At 38.5% G+C, this 26,918-nt stretch overlaps 1 protein-coding gene across 2 annotated transcripts in view; it reads left to right on the forward strand.

Annotated features, from left to right (window-relative positions):
• Nucleotides 1–4,901: 4,901 nt before the first annotated feature.
• The window catches only part of LOC100878040 (latrophilin Cirl), an 820,007-nt gene continuing 797,990 nt past the window's right edge, over nt 4,902–26,918 (forward strand). Inside the window, exon 1 of one of the 2 annotated variants that reach the window (XM_076535691.1) lies at nt 4,902–5,268. The gene's annotated coding sequence lies outside the window, so the exon portion shown is untranslated. The remainder of the gene's footprint in view (nt 5,269–26,918) is intronic. The other variant, XM_076535692.1, reaches the window with a different exon arrangement.

Raw genomic sequence — 26,918 nt, forward strand, 5'->3', positions numbered from 1 at the left:
ACACATATTACGTATCTCTCGAAAATGAATAGAGATATTCATGAATTTCGAATTATCGTTCTAAAGGCTAGTTTTGCCTTCGTGGAATCTCAGCTTCCAATCTCCTCTCGGTGTACACATTACTAATAGAACGTGGAATACACGTTACTGAACCGGTGAAGAATTTATGATCGCATTACGTAGCTGCTACACGCGTCGATCCTCTTTGCTGCGAACTCTTCGCAACGTATTAGTCATGCGTGGAATTCGTTTCCTGTTTCTACAATGAAAGTGAGGCGAAAATTACCCGGGAATTCGACGATGATTACTCGTCTCAAAAAACAAAACTGTTTCCTCTCAAGATTTTCCTTCCATTTTCACATTTTTAGATTTCTAGATTTCTAGACTTTTAGATTTTTAGATTTTTATGTTTTTAGGTTTCTAGGTTTTTAGATTTTTAGATTTTTAGATTTTTAGATTTTTAGATTTTTAGATTTTTAGATTTTTAGATTTTTAGACTTTTAGATTTTTAGACTTTTAGACTTAGATTTTTAGATTTTTAGACTTTTAGACTTTTAGACTTTTAGACTTTTAGACTTTTAGATTTTTAGATTTTTAGATTTTTAGATTTTTAGATTTTTAGATTTTTAGATTTTTAGATTTTTAGATTTTTAGATTTTTAGATTTTTAGATTTTTAGATTTTTAGATTTTTAGATTTTTAGATTTTTAGATTTTTAGATTTTTAGATTTTTAGATTTTTAGATTTTTAGATTTTTAGATTTTTAGGTTTTTAGATTTTTAGATTTTTAGATTTTTAGATTTTTAGATTTTTAGATTTTTAGATTTTTAGATTTTTAGATTTTTAGATTTTTAGATTTTTAGATTTTTAGATTTTTAGATTTTTAGATTTTTAGATTTTTAGATTTTTAGATTTTTAGATTTTTAGATTTTTAGATTTTTAGATTTTTAGATTTTTAGATTTTTAGATTTTTAGATTTTTAGATTTTTAGATTTTTAGATTTTTAGATTTTTAGATTTTTAGATTGTTGAATTTTTGGATTTTTGGATTTCTGGATTTCTATATTTCTAGATTTCTAAATTTCCAAATCCCTAGATTCCCAAATCTCTAGATCCAAAAATCCTTAGATTCCAAAATCCTCAGATTCCCAAATCACTAAATTCCCAAATTCGTGAATTCCCCAAACTCTAAATTCCTAAATCTCTAAATTCCCCAAACCCTAAATTCCCAAATATCTAAATTCCCTAAACCCCTAAATATCCAAATTTCTAAACTTCCAAATCTCTAAATCCTTAAACTAAAATCTCAACGCTAAAATATCCACCCCGCCGCCATCCGCAATTACGTTTTGTATCCTTTGCGACAGAACCGTGTCTCGAAGGTCCCCAACCGCAGAAATCCTCTCCGGGCGACGTAAAATCGGCGTCGCCGTAAATTCGATCAACCGGACGCAGGTGATCGGTAACTTATTTTACGATTGCCATAATAAAAGCGTCGGGAGACCGTCAGAGTGTGGCTCGCTGAACGGTAGGCATCCCGACGTTTCGAATCGCTTGTCTTTGCTTCGATGCTCCTTTTATCGTTCTGCTCGATACTCGTCGATAGCCGCGCGTAGGATTATACAAGTAAACGAACGAGGATATACGATGACAATCTTGACGGATGGATACGGGATTTTTGTCGTTTTTGAAACAGCGTCGCGAGTCAGCGAGGTGGTGAAACATTGTTTTGGATCGGGTATACACGTGACAAATGTTTTTCAATGTGTTCGCTAGAAAAATTCTTTCAATGGTTTTCAATGTATGCTTGATATACATCGATGTTCTTTGTGCCGGGACAAAGCCTTTCGTTGCGAACGTTATATAAAAGTATAATTTTTTTTTTGGAATAAAATCGATGGTTTTGTGTTCTATAAATAAAAGCGACGTTCATATTTTATGTAGCTGCGGCGATTAAATTAAATTATGTTTGATCATAATTTTTAAGTTATCAGTATTTGTACGTAGAGGAATTAGTACGAACTTTTTTGAAGAAACGATCGATTTGAGGTAATGTATTTTGTAGATAAAAATGACATGTTTTATGTGTACAGATTAAATTAAATTCAATTTGTAGATGTTTGATAATAATTCAAAAGGGTGGTTTTTGAGAATGGAAGGACTACAGTACATACTATTATATTTTTCACAATACAAATTTTTTACCTTATAAATTTTGTTAATGATTTTATCAAGGTTCATTTGAAAGAGATATTGTGAAAGATGTTGAACGCGATTAATATTGGTACTAATATTTATTAGTACGGTTATGTCTTAGGTTGGGGAATAATAGCGTTTTGACATTTTCTTTTTTTTACAGCGACATTTTGCAATTTGCAAGAGGTTATAATATTCATTCGATAGAGCTCTTTCTGCTCTACAAAACTGTGTTAATCGTTTTTTTCAGTAGATTCATTCGTCATTACTATTGAGGCTCAGAAATGGAAATCAAGAAGGTAAAAAGCAGCATTTTCGACACCTGCCCTTCTTCGCTCTCCATCGCGGCCAAAAAGTTGTGAAAAGTTGTGAAAAGTTGCTGAAAAAGGCCGGGATATTTGCAATGTATACGGAGAAAGTGTCATAGCTGAGTCGACAGCACGGAAATGGTTTGCAAAATTCAACGTAAGGTTGGGCAAGAAGTTCGTAGCGTTCACTTTGTGAGGTACCCAGGCCCACAATTTTTGGACAAATCCCATTGAATGGAGATGATTGAGAATAGTTTTGTGGTCACAGTTCATTTTTTCGACCAATTCACAACTAGTTTGAGGACCATCCTGCTTCACAAGAGCTCGGAGACGCTTTTCGTCGAACTCAGAAGGTCTTCCGCTGCGGGGCGGGTTTTCGACGTTAAAATCGTCATTTTTAAATTTTGCAAACCATTTCTGTGCTGTCGACTCACCTATGACACCTTCTCCGTATACATTGCAAATATCCCGGGCTGCTTCAGCAGCTTTTTGCCCGCGATGGACAGCGAAGAAGAGCAGGTGTCGAAAGTGCTAATTTTTACCTCCTGGATATTCCATTTCTGAGCCTCAATAATAATAACGAATGAAACTACTGAAAAAAACGATTAAGACAGTTTTGTAGAGCAGAAAGAGCTCTATCGAATGAATATTATAACCCCTTGCAAATTGCAAAATGTCTCTGTAAAAAAAAGAAAATGTCAAAACGCTACGAACTTATTCCCCAACCTAATAATTCAATTTATAGTCGCATTAATTGCAACTACTTCCACGAAAAAATGCAACTTCTCACGCTGCACGCAATCCTTCATCCTGCTGCTTACGAAAATCGAACGTTAAACCCAGCACCCGCAGCTTCTCGATTTTCCCGATTGCTAGGGGCATTGATTTATCGCGGCAATCTTCCTAAAGCGAAACGTGGTTTCCATTGCTCGCGAAGTAAACCGGCATTTCGCAGCCGCGAGATCAGTAACGAAGAATAATTGAAATGGCAGTAGGTGCGACCGGAGTATTGGAACACAAAACGTGTTTCTCTTTTATTCACTGTACACTCTTATTCATAAGTCAGGAAACACTATTTTTAACTAAATCTGTATTACTCGTGAACTATTGCTGACAATTTCCTATTTTCTGTTATATCCACGCGTGGCGTTGCTATAAGGTGCATTTCTATGCTTTTATCAACGTCTTTTTATGGGTTGAGTTATTACGAGCTGACATTGTTTCGCGTGGTATTTCTATGCGTTGTAATTCCACGCGTAGATATTTCCATGCGTCGTAATTCCGTGCGTGGGTATCGCTACGCACTGTATTTCCACTCGTCGTAATTCCAAGCGTTGTATTTTCACGCGTGATGTACCCACGCGCCGTAATTCCACGCGTAGATATATTTCCATGCGTTGTAATTCCACGCGTGGGTACCGCTATGCGCTGTATTTCCACGTGTGGTATTCTCACGCGTGTTATTCCCATGCGTGATATTTCCACGCGTTGTAATTCCACGCGTGGGTACCGCTATGCGCTGTATTTCCTCGTGTGTTATTCTCACGCGTGTTATTCCCATGTGTGATATTTTCACGCGTGGAATTTCCATGCGTCGTAATTCCAAGCGTAGATATTTCCATGCGTGGGTATCGCTACACGTTGTATTTCCACGCGTCGTAATTCCACGCGTAGATATTTCCATGTGTCGTAATTTCACGCGTGGATATCGCTACGCGTTGTATTTCCACGCGTAGTATTCTTATCCACGATATTTCCACGCGTGGTATTCCTACTTGTGATATTTCCATGCGCTGTAATTCCACGCGTTGTACCTCCACACATGGGTACTCCTACATGTGATAGTTCCTCACGATGTAATTTCACGCGTATATCTCTACTATTTCCATCTGTATCTATTCCAAAATCCTTAGAAATCGCCACATGTGTATATCGTTCCGCATTATATCATAACCCGCGAAACCAATAATAATGGCCACGTGCAACATTACCTCTCAAGAATCCCCTCCTATCACCATGCATAATAACTTCCTGAAGAATCCGAGATCGCAGAGAGTAGCAATTTAATACCCGCAAGTATTTAACAACCGCAATTTAAATTTAAAATTAAAACTACAAAATGTTCCATGATTTATGGAGGTGGTTGTACGCGAGACAACGAAATCCCCTGTGGTATATCTCGCTTCCTAACGATTTTTCGATATCTCTAAGCGTTTTTATTCGTCCGAACACTGCGAACGATGCACCGAGGATAACGCATATAGATACCCCCAGTGAGTTTTATTCCTGTCGAACGATACCGTACTCCGGCAAGAAATTTATGAAAACATTCATGAAGTCGTTGTCTACACGGCGAAGCACGGAAACAAAACAAGACAGGATCCATTCGTGACAACAACACGGCTTAACGTCCTAATCCTTCGATACGAAAGGAAGCCTCTTCAGTTACCTTGCGCTAGGACATTCGGGAACACGTGTTTCAACGACAGGACCGTTTTCGTCCGCTATTCGTTTCACGATCGGGTTGTTCTGTGCTTTTCGTTGTTTATTTCAACGCGTTTGTTATCGTCGCATTTCGCTGTTCGGATCGTCGTTACGACGTGCGTCGCGTAAAACTTGATTGCTCAACTCCGTTTACGTTTCTCTCTTTTACGCGATGATAAAGTGCGGTTTATTCTTGGTGACCGGTCAGCGGCTATCTTGTTCGAGCTCGTTCGGCGTCAAGAAGATGGACGTTCATACTAAATTGTTTATCAACTTTAACAGGTAACTCTTTTAATTACTGTATGAAAGAATATTTTATATGCAGAGTATAATTGTGGTGTGCTGTATGTTTGGACAAATATATGACTAGGTTATTATGCAGAATAATTAATTTAATTTAAGTTTGTTTACTATTGGTACACATTTCAGTACCATTGCTATAAGCAATTGCTATAAGCTACAAAATTTATACATATAAATATTTTTTATATTGATGTTATTATTTAAGTAATATGTACAACTTGATCGCAGTAGTATTTAGAATGAAATTGATATTTATTTCTATGCTATAACTATAAACATACAGTTCCACAAAATTGATACATATTATAAATATTCTTTATATTGATGTTATTATTTAAATCATATGTTCAACTTGATCACAGTAGTATTTAGAATGAAATTGAAATTCATTTCTATGCTATAACGAGATATAGACTAGGTTCTTATATTTATACCAGTTATATTTTTCATAAAAAATTTTGTCAGAATAAGCTGTAAAAAAATTGCACACAGCACAGTATACTTTTGTACGTATAATTACTCAAACGTTTTTTAACAATTGCATTATATCATCTGTATAAAAATGATTAAAAACATCCGTGAAATTACGTAATGTAATTAAAGATTCGGTTCACTTTCCACCCCAAATTCACAAACCCTGGTACATTCTGATTAACAGCGCGTCGGTAGCGAAAGCTTTTTAAAACGATCAATCGACGGCGATTAATCGCGACATAATTCCATCAATTTCCCATCCAAGGTGGGACGTGCGTTAATTCGCAGCGAAACGTGTAACACGGTCTCGCGCGTTGATCCCCCTTTGACGCTCGGCTCTCCGCGAATCGATGAGCGTTGCGAAGCATACGTGACGAGCGGAAAGCGGCGTGTAACGCGGAACACAACGGAAATTCTATAACTGCTACGCGAATAATCGTACGCAAAGGAACAAGAATAATTTTATATACGATCGTTGGACATGGATATTCGTCGACAATATTCACCCCCTAAAGAATCTAACATTTCAAATCTAACGCTTCGAAAATATAAGGACTTTGTTTGGAAAATCTCGTTGACGCGTGGAATTACAACGCGTAGCGATACCCCCACGTGGAATTACGTCGTAGGGAAATATCTGCGCGTGGAATTACGATGCATGGAAATATCTACGCGTGGAATTACGAAGCATAGAAATACCACGCGTAGAAATACAACGCATGGAAATGTCTACGCGTGGAATTACGACGCATGGAAATACCACGCGTGGAAATACAACGCGTAGTGATACCCACGCGTGGAATTACAACGCATGGAAATATCTATGTGCGGAATTACGATGCATGGAAATACAACGCGTAGCGATACCCACGCGTGGATTTACGACGTATGGAAATTTTTATGCGTGGAATTACGACGCAAGGAAATATCTACGCGTGGAATTACGAAACAAGGAAATATCTACGCGTGGAATTACGACGCATGGAAATATCTACGCGTGGAATTACGACGCATGGAAATACCACGCGTGGAAATACAACGCATGGAAATATCTACGCGTGGAATTACGACGCATGGAAATACCACGCGTGGAAATACAACGCGTAGTGATACCCACGCGTGGAATTACAACGCATAGATATATCTACGTGTGGAATTACGGTGCATGAAAATACCACGCGTGGAATACAACGTATAGCAGTACCTACACATAGAAATACAACGCATGGAGATACAACATGAAATCATGTCTACACACGTCGTAATCTACGCGAAACAATGTCGAAAATCAGGTTAACAAATGACAATTGTTAATTTGTGAACGTAGATTAAATTTTGTGTGAGCTTAGATTTAATTTTTTAGCAGCATCGATCCAATTATGAACCACATCCAATTTCGTACGAGTCTAAATTAAATTTTGTGCGAAGCTAGATTCAGTTTCAGTCTAAATGCAATTTTGTATGACCCAGTTAATCAATGAGAATTTTTAAGAAGTCGAGTACTGTCGAATTTTTTCCAATGAAAGGAATGCTTCATCGGAAATTTCCGAAGCTAACAATTATCAAAATTCCGGAACGCTTCGTTAAGAGAACGTGGAGAACTCGATGTCAGCTTCATTACGAAGAGAAATGGTCGGAAAGATTTAACATCGAGCTCGTCTTAAATCGAGAAGGACCCTGGACAAATCAGATCCTCGTTGTCGTCCTCGTCATTCGCCGGCTCTTCCCTTCCGTTTACGCGTCGACGAAGAGGAGGCTTGACATTAATAGTCTCGCGGCGGATAAGCCGTTTTTGAAATGACGTTCGAAGGGAATAATACATGGAGGGTCACTTCTCGAACTCCACCCCAACGGACGTCCCTTTTCAAATAACGCATTCGAAGTCCTTTCCTTTTCGGCTAAGTGAAGGACCTTTCAGCGACTCTTCCACCCTTGCTGATCGTCTCACACTTTCCTATGTCTATCTTATGTCTGTGTGTGAGGATGTTGCTGGACTTCATGTACTGGGTGCTCTGCAAATCAAGGTTTGATTATTTGTTAGGGAGAGAATATTTGTTGGGGAATTATTTGGGGTATGGAAGTTTTGGTATTTGGGATTTTAGAGATACGGGAGTTAGGGGTTTAAGAAATTTTTTAGGTGGAAGTTTTAGGGTATGCAAGTTTGGGATGTGAGAATTTGAAGATTTAGGGATGATATTATTATTGAGATATTGGGATATAGTGATGTGGGGGTGTAGAGGGAATTTGGAAGTTTTAGGACATGAAAAGGGGATTTGAGAATTTGGAGGTTTAGGGATAACATTATTATTGAGGGATATTGGGATCTGGTGATGTAGGGGTGCAAAGGAAGTTTGGAAATTTTAGGACATGGAAATTTGGGGATGTGAGAATTTGAAGATTTAGAAATAACATTATTATTGAAAGATACTGGGAGCTAGTCATATAAGGTTATAGAGTAAATTTAGAAATTTGAGGATACAATCTGGGTATTTGAAATTGTAAAAATTCAAAAACTTGGAAACATACATATTTTGAAATACAGAAACTTGAAATAGAAATTTACAAGTACAGACTTGCCTTTCCAAAGAGAACCTGACGAGGTATAATTGAAACAAAGGTAAAAGAACGTCGGAATTTTAGCAATAGCCATATTCCGCCACAGTTTTAAAACAGGAGAATGTTCCATAATTTTTCCTCGATCAAAGAACCGGTGGGTCCTGTAGTCAGACCACCAGTTTGGTGAAAGTTTCCGAACCACCTAACGATTCTGCGAAGACGGTGTTCGCTTGGTGGTAGGCCTCATATAGGGACCCCTCTTCCAAAAATCCCTGAGCTCAAATTGCTTGCAACAAAGATTTAATTGGGGCAATTAACGGAGGTAGTCAAGAGTGGGGTGACGAGAACGGGAGCGACAGGAAGGCGGTGTAAGAGAAGGGTTGCCGAGAGTGCGGCGATCTAAACGAGAAGAATCAGTACCTCGATATACAGTGTGTTTCGATAATACCAATTCGTAGAAATTTTATTTTTCTACTAAATTATACGGGAATGAAAGAATTTTTCAGTGCATGGAAGTGTCGGAATTATTTACATGCAAAATATCTCGATTGACAAAATTCAATTAGCAGGTCCTTTGAAAGCTCGTTCTAATTAAAAAATTGATTGACACGAGTTTTTAACGCGGCGTCAAAAGGTTTCGTTTTATAAACATCAAAGGGATGTTTAATATCGCTACCCTTTGTAACGCGATACTCAAACGATGGCTGTCATGGGATAGATACAATTTGGTCGGCGCGGAACTGTAACACGAGTTGCAATTTTGCAATTATTTTGTCTGTAATTTCTGTAATTCGGATAGTTCATTGAATAATTGGGATGTTATTGAACTGTTTTTTAATAAGACAGTTAGGTTAGTTTCTTTTTTATAAACTTCCTTGTTAGACGTCTTTTAGGTTAGTTTCTGAAGAGCACTGGACTGTTTTTTAATAGCGAAGACATATTAGGTTAGTTTCTTTTTTAGAAGCTTCCTTGTTAGATGTCTTTTAGGTTAGTTTTTGAAAAGCAATGGACTGTTTTTTAACCGCGAAGATATTTTAGGTTAGTTTCTTTTTTATAAACTTCCTTGTTAGACGTCTTTTAAGTTAGTTTCTGAAGAGCAATAAATAGGTCCATCGTAATAAAGGAAATATGCATAATCACATGGGTTCTTGATTATAAAAGAACATTTATTAAAAAACAATGTATTCAAAATGTAACATAACTTTATTTAAAATTTGTAATTTTATTAAAACAATATTTGACATTAAATTTTCATCGAGAGTTCAATTAATATTCTATTACCTACCCAATTAGTTTTCACCCGTTTACACAAAGAATTACGTTACTTCAAAGAAGGAATTACAATGCAACTTACAATAACAATAAACTTTGAATGTTACTGTTTCTACAGGATTCTATTGAAAAGAAAGCTTGATTAACGACGGCGGTTTTTATTCTCGGCGACCACCTTTTTGTGTATCGTGTACTAACAAAGCACCGTAATAACGTTATCGCGAAAAAAATTACAATGCATCGAGCAACAATAACTGGTGAACTTTCAAAGTTTTACATTGCCGGTTCTTCGGTATTCCATTGAAAACGAAGTTTGATTAACAACAACATCGAGGTAGAAAATCGTCGCGTCATATATTTACAGGGCAGTTACAGGGTAGAAAACAAATTCGATAGAAGGAAATTGAAACAAAAGGGTAGGTGAGCGACGTTCATTTTCAGCGAACGAAATTTATATCGGTATAGGAAATGACATTCGTTTTCATGACGATCTATCTTCGCAGCTACTTTCATCGTGTTCCGATCAATCGTACCCGTTTACAAATAATGATGTTTAGCCCGGGCAACAAAGCAGAAACCGCGCACGGGCATTGAATTATACTCGAACAGAACCGTAATGATACGAAGTTCGCCTCTCTCGACAGAGTAAATTATTTCACAATACGACGAACGGTGTTGTTTTATACGCCGTGGTATTTTCAAATCGAATTTCCCTTTGGCTATTCGCGTCGCGGGCCACGATAACGCGATTGCAATGGCGCACGGCCGACCACCATACGACTTGTTTTTCGATGCATCTCGCGTTACGCTCGTACGGGCAAATGATAATTTCCAGCCGCATCCCTTAATTGAATTTATGTAAACGTATCAATCGTATCGGTTGTTTAAAATTAACGCCCGCGCGCGAGACACGCTGTCCAGCCCGCTTTGACCGCGTCCAATTTCCAATTCGCTCCCGAGGGACGTCTGGTTAATGTATTTCTTCCTTTTCGAATTTTAGTTTAGTTGTGATTTTATCCTCAATTTAAAGATACCCTTTCTTATTTAAAATTGAAAAATTCTCCAACCCCAAAATTCTAAATTTCTGAACTCCTTAATATGTACTTTAATGGCCGCTCACACAACATATGTGTGACGATTGATGAAGGTGGGTGGTTGCTTCAATAATTATCACATAAAGGAAAATATTTTTATTCTATTAATTGTGTTGCAATTGCTGTTTTCGTTTGTTTTATGTGTATGTTAGCATATGTTATTTCGTGAATTTACATAAAGTTTCTTAAAATTAATTCTTCAAAAGCCCTGATGACGTTTGGCAGCGTAGGTCACTAAAGTAACCTCAAATTCTAAATTTCATATTATTATAGTGGGGAATTGGGAATTTGGGGGTTCAGGTATTTGGGAATTTGGGATTTGGGGATTTAGAAATTTGAAAAACTTGAGAATTTGGGACATTTGGAATTTGGGATATTTGAAATTTGGGATATTTGGAATTTGGGATATTTGGAATTTGGGATATTTGGAATTTGGGATATTTGGAATTTGGGATATTTGGAATTTGGGATATTTGGAATTTGGGATATTTGGAATTTGGGATATTTGGAATTTGGGATATTTGGAATTTGGGATATTTGGAATTTGGGATATTTGGAATTTGGGATATTTGGAATTTGGGATATTTGGAATTTGGGATATTTGGAATTTGGGATATTTGGAATTTGGGATATTTGGAATTTGGGATATTTGGAATTTGGGATATTTGGAATTTGGGATATTTGGAATTTGGGATATTTGGAATTTGGGATATTTGGAATTTGGGGAATTTGGAATTTGGGGAATTTGGAATTTGGGGAATTTGGAATTTGGGGAATTTGGAATTTGGGGAATTTGGAATTTGGGGAATTTGGAATTTGGGGAATTTGGAATTTGGGGAATTTGGAATTTGGGGAATTTGGAATTTGGGGAATTGGGAATTTGGGGAATTTGGAATTTGGGGAATTTGGAATTTGGAGAATTTGGCATTAGGAGAATTTGGAATTTGGGAAATTTGGTATTTGGAGAATTTGGAATCTGGGGAATTTGGAATTTGGGGAATTTTGAAAATTTGGAGAATGTGGAATTTGAGGAATTTGGTAGTAGGAAAATTTGGAATCTGGAGAATTTGGAATCTGGGGAATTTGGAATTTGGGGAATTTTGAAAATTTGGAGAATGTGGAATTTGAGGAATTTGGTAGTAGGAAAATTTGGAATCTGGGGAATTTGGAATTTGGGGAATTTGGAATTTTATGAATTTGGAGTCTAGGGAATTTGGAATTTTTGGAATTCAACGAGCAAAAATATGGCAATGAATTGCTTCGTGTAAAAGTGTCTACTTAATGATACCTCAACTATAACATCCATAGTAATTCATAAAAGAGTGATTTATGCAGTGAACGTCAGTCGCGATGAGAGACAGCGCTTGAGGGACTCGACGCTGGAAAAGCTACGATCTCACAAACACCTGAACGTTTATTATAATTGATAATTAATAGTATTATGAATACATTGAATCGCTTGGTTGAATCGCGAAGTTAACGACCCAACAAGTTGCATGACGTTGCAACCGAGAGTGGAAACGCGAGAACAGTGTTGGCAATTAGTTGAAGGTAATTTCATTTCGCTGAAAGACGATTCTTCACGGATTTTCATGGCACAAGATAACGATTGCATCCCTGCAGCATAATTATGATGTGAAAATTCAACTTCGAATGATACTCTCGTGTTTCAAGAATTTCGTGTTAATTGCTTTCGAGTTACATCGCAGCTTTATCCTTGAAGTGGCAGTTGAACCAGCTCGGTTAAATATAGCCGTGTGACGTGTTATGATCGTACAGTTTTACAGGGAATATTTTCTGCGTTTCATACGGGAATCCTAGTCATCGAAAACTGAAGGCTGAACAGGAATATAACCGAGGAAAGCTTTAGCAAAAGTTCGAGCCATCGAGTCAATCAGCCAGTGTCAATAATCAGCCGTAACTTGTAACTCGTCAAAGGAATTCTCTATCATGATGACCATCGATTGAACAGGGTTAAAATAAAATGAAGTAAACGTCTTTCGTATCGAAGAAACGTTCAAGGAATGCAGAAATCCTCAGATAACATGTGGTGATAAAATGATCAAATTGTGGCTATGTAAATACTATCGACATTTCGTCTGTCGTAGCAAAACTTAATCTATATTTATTGCAGGACTCCAAGCAAGATTTTATTCATACTTATATAAATTGTTGTGAAATTTAAACTATGTAGGAAAATTTCATCTATGTACAAAAATTTAATCTACGCCTATAGTAGCATAGATTTATACTTGTATCAAAATTTTGTCCATTCTTTATGCAGTTCTCGATATTTTCCTACGCTAGGGGCTCTAGGGGCAGCATAGGAATTCTGTTCTAGGAGCAGAATTATGGAGGAAAGCGTGTTTACTTAATCAGGGATTTATCTATTCCTTATACTCGATATTTTCCTGCGCTAGGGGCTCTATGGGCGGAGCAGGAAATTATAGAGCGTTGAGTGTTTCCTTAATCATGAATTTATCTAGCGGGTAAATACAGATGTTTCACATACAATACCATTGAACGCAAAGTCTAAAATCGATTAAGACGCTTTCAAGAGTTCAATTTACAATATGGATTCTTTGCGTCCTTGCAAATTAGACTGCGGTACGTCGCAGGAAGGCATGCTAATTTTTCTCCAGCCCAACGTTCGAATTCCAGTCACGTATCCTAGGCCATGTCGCTAACGAATTAAAAGCTGGTAATTAAAGTTACCGTGACTTTTGATCGCCCGATTCCGAGGGTACTCGTTTCGACGCATTTGTCACTGACGTTCGCGATCATTGAATCATCGAACACAACGAATTACTATGCTTTAACCTGTCATCGAGATACATGTTCGTAAATTACCCTTCGACACTGAGTTATTTGATCTGGTGATACGAGCTTAACATGGTTGACAACGTGGAAAACTAAGTTTGAAAATTTACGTATTTTGTAACATTTAGTTTATGTGTTTTTAAATCTTTTGTTATTGAAGATTTAATAATTTGGGAATTATAAAAGTTTTCTGTGTACTTGAATTTTCAAGAGGTAGGAATTTTCCAACTTCTTAAATTTCACTTTGTAAATTTTCAAATTCCTAAATTCCACAAATTTCTAAATTTTCAAATTCCTAAATTTCACAAATTTTTAAATTTTCGAATTCCTAAATTTCCGAATTTCTAAGCTCTCAAATTCTCAAATATTCGAATTTCCAAGCATTCCAATTCCGAATCTTCAAATTTACAAATTTACAAACTCTCAAATTTGTTCCCACATTCCCGAAATTTATAAACTTCTAATTCTACAAGTTTCCACGTTTCCACACCCTCAAATTTCCAACCGTTCAAATTCGCAAATTTTCCCGCGTTTCCATCCCTATATCCTCGTTTCCCGAACCAGTCCGAGCGTTTCCGAGTCCTAGCCGAAGCGCCACGCGTCGATCCCCGCGAAATGAACACGTAAGAAAAGCATTAGAAAATAGATTTCTGCATCGAACAGTTAATCCAGAGACAGGCTATCGTTTAACTTGCTAAAAGCCAGAGTTGGAGGGTGCGCGAAGAAAGTTTGGAGTTTACTCAGAGTCGTTAAGATCTCGAGATCGCACTTTGGTCCGATGGAAGGACTTTGAATGGCGATACTCCAACTATCGCGCCACGGAGTGGTTGAAAAACTTATAATTACCCGCAGACACACGAGGATCGCGTCTTCACATGATTCGCTGCTTTCTCATTAGCGCTTGATTATCCGTAAAGGGCTTCGTTAAAACCGTCCTTTTTTGGATAACGCTTTCGATTGTAAATTTGCGAGATAGCGAGGAGTTGCGCTTTACTGGAACGATCCCGTTTTGCTTCTCGGAACACCGCTAATTGTACGTCGGTCAGCTAGCTTCGTAAATATTTCTGTTTATCCGAGGAACGCTCGCGAGCCTTTATGTTTATTGCTTAATTGCGAGATGGAATTCAATTTACTTCTTGCGGATTCACTTTTTGCTCGTAGACGTTGCTCCTTTTGTTCGCTGTTGCTCGCTGCTTCCGAACAATAATCGCGCTGCTTTATTCTCTGTTGGATTATTCAAAAGCTTGATCAGATGGGTGATAGTTTAATGCGGAGCTTTGGATTAGTTCGCCAACGGTTATGACCATCACGATTTTAATGAAAATACGAGTCTTTGGCTGCTCTCGAAAATTGGGTAATTTCTCAGCTACTGGAATTTTCCGAAATTTTGCGTTACAATAAAATGGATTGAAGTTTTACACGTCCTTTAATTTAACTGTACTATGTCCTCAATGTGGACAGCTTTATCAGAGTACACGATTTTGATGAAACTTGCAAGGCACTCAGCTGTTTTTACTCGAATTTTTAATATGCAGTTTGGTGTTCAAGTCTAATAATTTACATAGTCAACATTTTTTGTGTGTTTTAATTTTGTAGCTGTGGTTAGTTGTGATGCAGGTGACATTAGGGGTTGAACAACGAGATGATACAGAAAAACCTTGGAATGTTTAAGAATCATTATATATTATGTCTGGAAATATTAATTTTAAAATCTGCCTGGTGAAGACAACTTTCTTCGTAATTCGAAAATTTGAGAAATTCGGTAAACACGAAAATATGTAAATTTCGAAATTTGCGAAAGTAATTCGGAAGTTTTAACGACCGTGAAAATTCAGAAATTTGAACAGTTGGAAGTTGTTGAGTTTCTGAAGTTCTAATCTTCGCTAATTGGTATGACTAGGGAATCTTACATCGCCATTTTCCTTGGGGACAGTTTCGGTAATGCACATAGTTATAAAATGTTACAACACATAGTTATAAAGTTTGTTTGATTAAATTTAGAAGTTTAACAGCGGACCCTTAACACCATTAAACGAAGCCATTACAGTAACATAAATTGCAATGGAAATTCAAACAATCGTGGAATAACCAGTGAAACACGGTTGTTGAACCCCATGGTGAGGGTAATTTTGATCTCGTCCCAACCACTTGAGAGTTAAACAATATTTCGGTGAATTCGAGAACGTAATTGTTGAACGTGTTCGGTAGCAAAATTCGTGTAATACCTCATCAAACTTGAATACTTTGTTGCGCACAATGCGATTTGACGTTTCGTTACCGCGAACGTTACGTTCCCAATAGGCTTCGTGGCATCTTTCAGAGTGTAATTAAAAGACGGAAAAACGAAATACAAATAGAACATATACACACAAAATAAAAAGTCCACTATTTTGTTCGTCGAAATGGAGAATCACCGTGGGGATAATGGAGAGAGAAAAGGATATAAAAAAAGCGATACGGTCCCAAATTAATTGCCAGTGACGAGGAGAAATTTTTAATTGATATCCCTAATTATTACTCGACAAAGTTGCTGTCGAGGGCGTGGCAGTTCTCTCTGTCTACCGCATATTGCTCGTCGTGCCCGTTAAATTGCCCGTATACGTATTGAAAGCGGTACTTAAGGTTGGCTTGCTCTATCGACGAAACGGGACGGAATCGGGCAGGTGAAACGGTCAGTAAAATAAAAAGAAACGGGGAGCCGGAAGAGACGGGTTCAGAGGTGCGCTGGGACTTAAAACTCAGAGCAGGAGGAATTTGGAGGATTTCGGGATGAAATTTCGGGATTTGAAGATTTAGAGATGGGGATTTGGGGGGTTAGATAGTGGGAAATTTGCAATTTGGGGGATTAGGTATTGGGGGATTCGGAATTTGGGGATTTAGAAATTCAGAACTTGAGAATTTGGAGATTTGGGATTTGGGGATTTGAGATTTGGGGAATTAGGAATTGGGGGTTTGGATATTGGAAATTTGGAATTTGGCGAATTTGATATTTGGGGAATTTGGGAATTGGGAATTTTGGAATTTAGGGAATTTGAAATCTGGGGAATTTGGAATTTAGGGAATTTGGAATCTGGGGAGTTTGGAGTTTGCGGTATTTGTAATTTGGGGAATTTGGAATCTGGGAAATTTGGAATATGGAGAATTTGGAATCTGGGGAATTTGGAATCTAGGGAATTTGGAATCCGGGGGATTTGGAATTTGGGCAGTTTGGAGTCTGCGGAATTTGTAATTTGGGGAATTTGGTATTTGGGAAATTTGGAATCTGGGAAATTTGGAATCTGAGGAATTTGGAATCTGAGGAATTCGGAATCTGAGGAATTTGGAATCTGAGGAATTTGGAATCTGGGGAATTTGGAATTTGGGGAGTTTGGCATCTGGGGAATTTGGAATGTAGGGAATTTGGAATCCGGGGGATTTGGAATTTGGGGAGTTTGGAGTCTGCGGAATTTGTAATTTGGGGAATTTGGTATTTGGGAAATTTGGAATCTGGGAAATTTGGAATCTGAGGAATTTGGAATCTGAGGAATTCGGAATCTGAGGAATTTGGAATCTGAGGAATTTGGAATCTGGGGAATTTGGAATTTGGGGAGTTTGGCATCTGGGGAATTTGGAATGTAGGGAATTTGGAATCCGGGGGATTTGGAATTTGGGGAGTTTGGAGTCTGCGGAATTTGTAATTTGGGGAATTTGGTATTTGGGAAATTTGGAATCTGGGAAATTTGGAATCTGAGGAATTTGGAATCTGAGGAATTTGGAATCTGGGGAATTTGGAATTTGGGGAGTTTGGCATCTGGGGAATTTGAAATCTGGGGAATTTGGAATTTGGGGAAAGAAATTAAAAAATTAAAGAACCGTCAAAAACAAGTTACCAAAAAAGTAACCAAAGACAGATTGAGAGGTACGTTTGACTGAATGAAAACAAAGATGTGGAATATGGTTTTTGCAGTGCATTAAAGGGTCACTCGTTCACGTCGGAACTTCGATCGTTCCAGGTCTAATTGTTACTTAGTTTCAATCGCCGTCGGCTCTGTTTTGCATAAGTGGCCTCGTAGGGCCGTTTGTTTTTACGCTTGACGTCTGGCGAGGAAAGACCGGCTGAATCTTCGCGCCTGCCTCGCGTGGACGTGGATTAAATTGAATTAATTTTGGCCTCTCCATGCTGCTCTCGGGGCCAAATAATTAATTACCGCCTTACATGACGGCTGATAAGTAAATCTTTTCGACCCTCGAATTCGCGTGCGATCGAATGATTGGCTTATCTAGCTCATTATCTTGGCGTATTTTTGTGGTGGAATTGTTTTTGAATTTAGATTGTTACTTATAAGTTTGTGCTTCGAATGAGAACTTAAATTCAAGTTCTATCAATCTGGTTTTTCTATTCAATCTGTTTTTCGATTTGAGGTTATTGTTTGAGGTTAGGAAGTTCGGAAGGTGTGGTTTGTTTAATTTGGGGCTATAGAGACTTACTATAGAGAAGTTGAGGATTAAAATGAAAGTTTGTTATCCCAACTTGATTTAAGAATCTAAAGGACCTGGAAGATTGAAAATTCAAGAATTTAGAAATGACACAGCGAATTTTGTTGGTAGAGTGTGGGTGTAGCAGAAATCGAAAAACGGGAGGTCGTCGCAATATCCCTTTTCATTTGCTTTTCCAAGGAAGAATTTAAAAATAGAGGAGAGAGGGCTAAGAAAAGGCAGAAATAGAATTCTTCGATCGTCTGACAAAACCGTTCTAGAACGTCAATGGTTTTTCATCGAAGGAACTTCCAAGTCACAAAGACCCTTTGCTGTAAGTAATCAGACATGCAAAATCCTTCTTTTGTGCGCTCAATCTTCCGTCTATCCTCGTTCATTCGCGCACCAACGTTTCTCCGTCTTCTTCTGCGCCTCTTAATCGAACCGCTCCGCTTCTTGATTTCAACGATACTTTCGTGCATCCGTTTTAACGACCTAACCATCGGGGAGCTTTCTTTCTCGTATGATAGCATCAACGAACTTTCAGAGTCATTAGTAGAAGCGGTGTATGATATACGGTCCCTCGTTCTTCTTCTTCCTCTCGTTCTTCTATCGTTTAAAAAAAAGCTGTATTAATCTGTGACAACGTTGTTCTTCCCTCGTTCTTTTTCACCCCTCTTCTACCTGGCTTAAGAGAACGTTTGAGACTAAACTACCACTAAGGTTGTCATATTGCTCCCGATCTCGAATCTGAAATTCAAATGGACGCCGCGCCATGACTTTCAAATCTATCGATTAGCAGATAGTACCGAGAGCAAGTACAAATTCACAGTAGCAGACGGTCGCTCGCGAATATTTATGCTTTCGAAAACGGAAGAGGGCAATATCGCGGCAAATGAAAAATTTATTCCCTGAAACGCCGTCTGTCATTCTGCACGCGAGACGCGTATATCGCTCGACAGTCAATAACGTCAAATTTTGTTGCAATTTATATTTGACCCCTTCATGCTTAATTGCTTATTCTAAGCTATTACATTTATTTCGTCACTGTATTCATCCCTCTAAACTCTAAATCACACTCCTACGTTCTTCGTCCAAGACTTATGAATATGGAGATATAAGCTGTACTTAAGAATCGATATGAAATATCTCAAGGTCATGTGATACATGTGATACATGTCATATATGCATACATATATCCATATGTACATACGTCTATACATGTATACATGCGTGTATGTATGTATGTATGTATGTACATATGGATGTATATGTATATATGGAGATATTGATAGACACTGTATATTGATAAACACTGTGCGTATTAATAGACATTGTATAATATTCATAGCCACTATACATGTTGTTAGACACAGCATACACTGATACATAATATGTATTGGATATGTGGTACCTTTCGCGGTTAAAAACGCTCCACATAAATTCCAGTAAAATCCAAAAAAATAAAAGTTGTAATAACTCGCGAATCCGTCCGAAACTTCCCAACGTACAAAACCGCAAAGAATAATTTCTCAATTTTTCCCGAACTCTCCGCTCTAAAGTAGGTCGAATACATCCCTAACAGAGAAAGCGAGCACATAATAGAATCTTCATACGAGATAGAAGAACGAAGAGAAAACAGTCGACGTAAAGAAAAAGGACAGGCAGCACGGATTGGGCGATTTAAACGACGCGAGCCAGGGAAAAAATTGAGCAAAACCGCAGCGGTGAAAGAAGAGCGAACCGGCAAGGGAGGGATATAAAGTCAAAAAAAGGAGCAGCGAAGAAGAAGAGGAGAAAAAATTGAGACGATGAGGAAGGCAGAATGCAGAAGGAAGAGGGCATCAACGAAGGGTGGGGTGAGGAGGTGAAAGGATGAGGAAAGAAGGCAGCGAGTATCTCGCAGTACGGTAGCCACGCCAAAGGTGTATCATAGCAGGGCCCAAAGTGTCGGGTGCTCGTGGGATGTTCGGGGCCGTGAAGCCCTTTGCCGGTCGGTCCACTCGACGAAGGCAGAGAGTAGGTGCCGGAGGATCGAACGGTTGCGAGAGAGACGCTAGAACCTAGAGGAAAGAGCACGGGAACGAAAAGAAGAAGAGTGCCGGCGGAGGGGCAGGAAGGCAGTCGGCGTTCCGTCTTACCTTGTAATTTACTCACCGCGGGCCCCAGGCTATCCATCTCGTGGCATAACTCAGGGACGGCCGCATCGGGCCCCGAAGATGTCACCTATCACAGGGCACCTGAAATTTCGCATCACGATCATATTCGTTCCATCATTTTCAGACTCGATTTTCATAGTTCGCTTCCGCCGAATCTTCAGTCGATCGCTCGAGACAAACAGCCTCATCGAAGATAATAGAATTTATGACCGCATTATGCGACCACGTCTATTGTTTTCGTGTACACGAGCTGAACCGAACTCGTCGCCCGAAGACGCTCCTTCGATCCGCCGGATAACTCTTATTCCTGACCGAGCAATCGCTCAATTACCGATTAATCTCGTTAGAACTCGCACCACCTACTGACTGTCCATTGTTTGCCAGAATTATTGCGTCGGGCCCGAAGCTGCACGCGTCACGGAACACTCTCGGAGACTACGGCCCTGACTCCGAAGCCGAGCTTCAATACAACGCTGCATACGTTTAGCTAAATTACACTTTATATATACCATTATTATTTCATGGGTCCCACTGATGTGCCCTCTCACGGCTGACGCCTTTTTCTCGTCCTCCCCACCGACGTCTTGCCCACTCTCCTCCTTCATTCCTGCCCCGGAGCGGAACAAAAAAGCGGCGCGAGCGTTCTACTCTGCGCGCCAGGTAACACGCCTGCTGGATTATTTCATTGCTCGTGCCTGGTATTACCGTCAAGTAAATTCTCTTCGCACGGTTTCTAGCTCTCGCAAATGCTTTTCGGAGATTGGGCTAAAATGTTTCAAGAGATAGTTTTTTATTTTGTGCATAGAATGCAACGCAATAATCTTGAGGGGTTTATTATCAAAAATTTAGGATGTTGCAAGAAAACGGAGTTTAAATATTAGTCAAATGTAAAAATATTGTAGTGGAAGTTGGGATAAATTCGGTAAGGAAATATTTAACGGTGTACAATGTGGACAACACTGGATGGTATGTGTTATAATACATGTAGTAATATATGCTACATATTGCACTTCTTGGATCGCCATTATTTTACTAGGTCTTCCATGTGTTATATATGTAGTGGAAGGTGGGATAAATTTGGTAAGAAAATATTTAACGGTGTACAATGTGGACAGCACTGGATGATATGTGTTATAACATATGTAGTAATATATGCTACATATTGCATTATTTGGATCGCCGTTATATTACTAGGTCTTCCATGAATTATATTTATCATATATCGAATTACCACAAATTGTGTCACCACGAATTATTTTACCTTGCATTGTATTACTACGCATTACAGAATCACGCATTGGATCAGTAGGTTTCGTATAGCCACGCATTGTATAGCCTTGCGTTATACAACCTTAGTGTATAACCTACCGTAACGTTCGAAATATTGTTTGGAAAGTAGGTCGATCTTGCCGTGTAAAATTGTAATTCCAAGATACGAGCGGTTGCAGTGTTAGACACAAAGATATGCGTGAATCTGTACGCGGTGGAAATTGCGACGATGCAAATCTCGTTTCTGGCACGTAGTTGAGTGGCGTAAAGGGCTTAGCGCCGCGGTGGCGTGGTTGACTGGTGCGAATGCAATTAACCCTTAACTGGTAATGTGAAATTTTGATGCAGTCGCGTATAATTTGGTTAATTAAGGAACTCGTTTATTTATAGAACGCCTGTAGGGGTAGGTGTGGGGAAACAGGTAGCAACGCGGTTAACGTTGGACATCTATCCGCGAAATCCGGATGTACCGCTAACACCGCGGGATCGTTTTAAAGGATCCGTTTTATTTTAGTAAGCCAGTTATTCCGCGCGGAATAGTCTTTCCACGGGAAAACGAACTTTTTCATTGTGCACGTCGACGATCGTGGCAAATGGAGAAGTTAACGAAGTCGAGCGATGTATGCGCGTACGTATATCGAATTTCGATGAACTTTTAATAACTGCCGATAATGAAATTTTAATTGGACAACGATAAAAACAGCCAATGACTATTCGTGCATACCCTGGCTAATTACTTGCTTCTTCTTACCAAATAATTAGTTTTACCGTCATATTGCTGGTGACATTTATGACAATTTTTCTTTTGTGTGCTTTATTGGAAGCTGTACTCATTTGTTGGAATCAATTTTAGTTATTGCAAGTTTCTTTGTTCTTCTCCAATAGAAATGTTAGAGTTCTTAAATTTTGTCATTTTCATGCCTCCGAATCTTTTTTATTTTGCAAGTTTAAATTTTCAACAAAGACTTCATGTTGCAAATTCTTAACTCTTCATGCAAATTCCTGAATCCACAAATTCTTAAATCTTCAAAGTCCTAAATTTTCAATCTTCAAACTCCAGAAATAAATCTTCAAAGTCCCAGAATTTCAACCCCCAACCTCCACAAGTTCAAAATCTACAAATCGTCAGATGTCCAAACCCCCAAACGTTCAAATCTCATAATTCACAAATTCTCAAGTCCATAAAAGTTCGAATATCAATCACCTATAAACGCACATAATTTTGAAGCAACTAATTCACCCTGTCACTTTTTTCAACTTGTTCACGAATTGATCGACCACCGAACGAGTATCCCCAGACGGAAAAAATCACCGAATAATTAATGACCATTGAGGCCCAGTATTGACAACATATGTGACCGCCGTTGTAGAGGCAAATCTGTGGCGACACATGCGTGGAAAATCCGTTGCACCGTTCCGGGGGATGCGTGACATCTGTCCTCACTTTGCTCGTTCTAATACACGCATTACACGATTCGACAACGTTATGGTTGATGTCTTCATGTCGTTCACCCTTCGATCGGACGTTGTGCATTTACTGAGATCAACAGTTGTTGAATTCTCTTGCACTTTATCGCTATTTTGGTCATCGACCTACGAATGTATTATAAGATTTATGTGGCACACATATTATTTATGCAAGTTAAGTAGAAAATTATTTTAGATAATTGCAATAATAATGTCTTAATAATAATTCTAATAATTGTAACAAGTTTGCCTATTTTCATTGTGGCTATCTAAATAGCTAGATCGTAGTAACTCATCGTTAACTGATCGTAGCAGAAATAGATATGTAGTCAGACACGGAATAGCAGATTATCAAAGACATTAAACTTTTTAAAGTTTGAGTCAATTTGATACACTGGATTATAGATGTAATTTGTGTAGAATGACTTCTTGTCTAAATTATGGGTTTTTGAATATCCCTAATAATGGATAAAGGCTTCACTTAAAATTTTGAGGAACGCTCGTTTATCTCGGTGAGTTTTATCAAGTCCACATTGCAATCCCTGAACCTCACGTATCGTCGTAGAAAATACTGCAGTTTCTAGGTCATTCTCGTCCAGCGTTCCCTGCGGAAAACCTGGGGCACAAGAGGATGTTCCTCGTTTGCACGGTTGGTTTACGCGAACAGGAAGGAACCGTGATAAGGGTGCTCGCCGAAAGCCGTTTCCGTTTCGAGGGACAACACGGAAAATCGTTCTAGGACGAACAAAAAGAAAGGCTAATGAGCTGCTAGGTCGGCGATTCCTCATTTTCTCGCACGAGATTGTCGTCCGAAAATTTTCAACAAACTCAGCGGTCCGAAAAAACGGTCGAAAAAACACACAGTACATTTACCGTTTCCGCTAACAATAAGCAAACGTGTACTCCTTTTTCGACCGCTTCAACCTTGTTCTTTCTTGCCAAAGTCGGAGACAGACAAGAACGAGCATTTGTACGCTCGGGGCACCGTTACAAATCTTTGATAGAATAGAGAGCAAAGAAGATGAATCGAAACAGCATAATGCGAGCTGACCTTTTAATCTCGCCGCGTTTCGACGGATTTGGCAACAAAGGGAAACAGGCTGAATGCGACCACGTTACCTATGTACGTGGAATTGTGCCGCTTAAAATAATTCAGACTCGCGTTACGCTGGTGTGCGTAACATCAGCGAATGAATTTATTTGCTGAAACTTCACCGACGGGGCACGTATTTCGACGCCCACAAGTGGGCGCGAGTACGGCGGCATTACAGGCTGCACCTCGCTCCGCCGAAGGTCACAAATTCCAATAGCTCTTATGCGGTTTGTACCGACGATGGAGATTGCCAAGGGTTTATGAATCATTCGCGCCGCTTTCGAAACTATTGTCGGACCGTTCCGCGTTTTAACGCGTTGTTTTCTACGAATCTACTTGTCCATTACTGATCAACCATTTTCTGCAAACATTTTTCTTTCTATAAGCATTCTTTCGATTAGGAAACGTTAGGTTCGAGTAGGTGCACTTGAACATTTTTTAATTCCAATTCCTGTTAGCCACCTCCAACTACTTCTTCAAATTTCAAGGTCCTCAAATTCTTGAACCTAACCTCAAAGTTCTAAGTCGCCTAATTCAAAGATTATCAAATTCCAAGTTTCTTAACATCCAAGGTCCTCAAAAACATTAAATTCCTCTAACTCTTAAAATTCTTCAAATTGATATGTCTCCAAGTTTTGAAGACCCAAAATTCCTAAACCATCAAATCTCAAAATCACAAAGTACCAAATCTCACCCTAAAATCTCTCCCTAATCTCAAACTCGCAAAATCCCACAAATCCCTAAAAATTAATCACTGACATTCCTATTCCTAGAAATCCTCCACTGAGTCATCCTAGTCTTAGAAAAATAAAAATTCTACAGTAACCCCCTCAAATTTTGACCATAACAACATACCCTAAAATATTGCCAGTACACGTAATGTATAACTATAACTTTCTGTCTACTCGGAGAGAACCGAAGGATCTTTCAATCTACTATTTATCGGACATTGAATCTCGCGTTTAAAACATAAACAACGAGAAATTTGCATTGCATGAAAGCATGCTGTTTGGATTTCGAGGTTTTTTCTCAGAGGCCGTTCGAGAGGCTTCACGAAGAGGCAGTATATTTCGATTCAATGTCGTTGGAATGTTCGTGCAAACGCCCTGAAGTAGGTACTGCAACGGCGCGGTTCTTGGTAACGTTTATACACGGTTGAAGAAGGGACAGAAGAGATACAAGGCGTACGACAGAAGGGCATCCAGCAACGTCACCGTGAGATTGCAAGGTGACGATGCACGTTGCGTTAGGATTGGCGGGCTGTGTACGGCTGGATAAGAAAAGTGGAGTCATTTTTCTAATTCAATAATGCCGATGACATCCACAAAATTGGCCGAACCACTCGCTACGATTCGAGTTTCTTCTTGAAACTGCTCTTGCAATGTTAAATTTAATTATTAGGTCGAGTCATAAGTAACTTCCGTTTTTTTATCAGACATTTATTTCGTTCTCATTAAACAACAAAATTATATTATTTTATTATATATTCACCACTATTTTCTATAACCTTCTTCCATTTTCCTGGTAGTTTATCAATTCCTTCCTTGTAAAATGTGGTTGGTTTGGACTGGAAGAAGCTTTCAACAGCCTGCCTGACTTGCTCTTCAGAATTGAAGGTTTTTCCATTTAAAAAGTTTTGTAAGGAACAGAAAAGGTGGTAGTCTGTCGGGGCAAGATCTGAGAAGTAAGGTGGATATGGTAAAACAGACCATCCAAGCTCAAGAATTTTTTCTGGAGTTACCCTTGCTGTATGCGGTCGCGCGTTGTCGTGTAAAAGAATGACATTTCTGCGATTGACGAGTGCAGGGCGTTTTTCTAGGAGTTTCTCTTGCACTCTTTGCAATTGCTGAATGTATTTATCCGCAGTAATCGTTAAATTTGACTTCAACAACTCGTGGTGACTTATACCTTCATAATCTCACCATACACACAATAAAATCTATTTAGCTGCATCGGAAGTTACTTATGACTCGACCTAATACTTAAAATTTTTGATTCGTGTACACTTAAAAATTCATGGGCTATTTAATATAATGGGCTACATGAACTATAGATTTAATACAAATATTGACACGCTGAAACTGTAGAGTGTTTCAACTACTTTTAATAAATTTCTATTAGCTTGACGTATAAAACTGTTAATGCATGGTAATGAGTTACCATGAAAATTTAAACATTTCACACCAGTTGTCCTAACTTAATGAAACATAGTAAATTTCCCTAGAGACACTTTCCCAATATCACGTACCAAAAATTTCGTTAAATAATCGAATTAGCAGGGGTTAAAAGGGAGATGAAATTTCGATGACCAACAGCTGCAAGATAGTCGTAAAAAATATTTAATAATAATAGGAGCCGAAGGGTGAGGTACCACCACGATTCGACGGTTTCAATTACGTGACATCACTTTGTACCCTTGCGACCGGTGCTCCGCTCTTTCTGATAGACTGCCTTTTGTTCAGGATGAAAAAGAAACGCAGCGTCGCGTGAAGCGGAAGGACGCAGATTGGTCAGCGTCCGGAATTTCATTCGACAAGTCGCCAGAAAGTTGGCCAAGTGTAACAGACCTTTCGCCTGTCTACATTGAAAAAATTAATATCTTTCGCGGAGGATCTCGTTGAAACATTTAATATGTGTCTCTCGGCGAAAATACTCTCACATGTAAACACTTACAATTTTATACTTCACTGATGTAGTGGTCAAGCTGTTTACCCTGTTACCTTGTTAGATTTGACTAGTTTTTAATAATTTTTTAAGAAGTCATTTTTTTATATATTGTTATTTTATTTTATTTTTTGTCTTATAGAAATAGTGAATAAGTTTTGAGATGTTCATTAGGTTCACAACTAGTTTCTGACTGTACACAATTTTACATTACTGATAACAATTTAACAAATTCTTAGTACTTAGTGTACAATTCTGAATGTCTACCATTTAATTTGGAACAGCAGGGTGTAACAAATCAGCTTG

This window comes from Megachile rotundata, chromosome 9 (assembly GCF_050947335.1).
Source record: "Megachile rotundata isolate GNS110a chromosome 9, iyMegRotu1, whole genome shotgun sequence".
Lineage (NCBI taxonomy): Eukaryota > Metazoa > Arthropoda > Insecta > Hymenoptera > Megachilidae > Megachile > Megachile rotundata.